Raw genomic sequence first — 1384 nt, 5'->3', positions numbered from 1 at the left:
ACTGATGAAGACATGGAGGACTGGTGGCAAAGAAATCTAACCACGATAAAAGGGAAGCAATGAAAATCACTGGCCTGGAACATCTGGAAAGAGAGAAACAGGAGGGTTTTTGAAAGGTAAAAGTATATGCGTTGATCAAGTTTTGTGCATGATCCAAGAAGACATTAACATGAGGAGGATGGCGTATGGAAACCTAGATTTGGGTCTGAGTTATCTCTAGTTTTTACGTTAGTTAAGCAATTCGTGTACGAGTTAATCCATTTATGTAATATTGAACTTATTGTAATCAACACTTTCTACCTTCTTAAATGAATCGGCAGTGCTCCTGCCTTATTTCAGAAAAAATAATGCTGCGGTTTTGTATGCTTCCGTACTTTGTTCTGTTGCTATGCTTCAATGTAGTCTAAACTGATTGGCAGCCAATACATGCTTCCAAGAGCCTAGTTTTGATGGCTCGTCTCGCTCCTGGCGACACGGGCGATCCCGGCACCGGGAACCCCCTGACCATCGCCACCGCAAAAGCCGCCGCCAAACCCCGCTGCCCTACTGCCCGCACACCACGCCACCGCTCCTCTGCACCCTGCAACCTTCTAGCGCTGCCATCTGACTCGCCGGCGACCGAGCAGGTCTCCTCTGGCTTTGAAGCTCGGGAGCTAAGCACCAAGCCTGGCATCGCCTTCGAGCACCTCCTTCTTTGCGGTTCTACTGCACCATTGTCCTAGGTTCCATCGGCCCCTCATCGCAACCCTCTCCCTCCTCCCTGATTTGGATAACCCCTTCTCAATCGTCGTAGTTGAACTGGTCGTACATCTCAAATCTCTAAATCTACCAGCTAACCGCGTTCCCCGTCAGGATTCATGCGTGTCAAGTGGTCCCGTTCGTCTTTTGCGCTAGGCTTGCTAACCTGAATGTGGCAAAGTTTGGCCTCGCTCAAGGATACCTGCACCTCAACAGCTATCGGTTCAAACTCCATTCATGCTGTGAGCTTGCTTGCAAATTTGTTGCCGAGATGTCAACGAAAGAAGACGACTTTACTACCCAACCATCGGACCCGGCTCACCTGCAGCAGAGAGTTACTGCCCCGCGTGAAGCGCGCAACACACGGCTCAAGACAATTGACACATTCACTTTCCCAGTCTGGCAAGAGACATCTTTGCTGGTGCCAAGATCCTTCTGAATTTGGACAGCTCCCCACCCCCCCAACCTGTCTCCTCTATCGACGGTCACAACATGACAAGACAAGGGATGAGGGGGCCCGCATTCCCCGCTCCGCCCAAGGGAACGTTGCGTCGGAATTCACTACTTCCCACCGGGCCAAGCGGCCAACCCTACCTCCACGTTGTGCTCACCCCTTCCTCTCCCACTCCAACCTTTCACTACGCTG

Source organism: Setaria italica, chromosome IX, assembly GCF_000263155.2.
Source record: "Setaria italica strain Yugu1 chromosome IX, Setaria_italica_v2.0, whole genome shotgun sequence".
Classification (NCBI taxonomy): Eukaryota; Viridiplantae; Streptophyta; class Magnoliopsida; order Poales; family Poaceae; genus Setaria; species Setaria italica.
Note: the sequence above shows the minus strand (reverse complement) of the source record.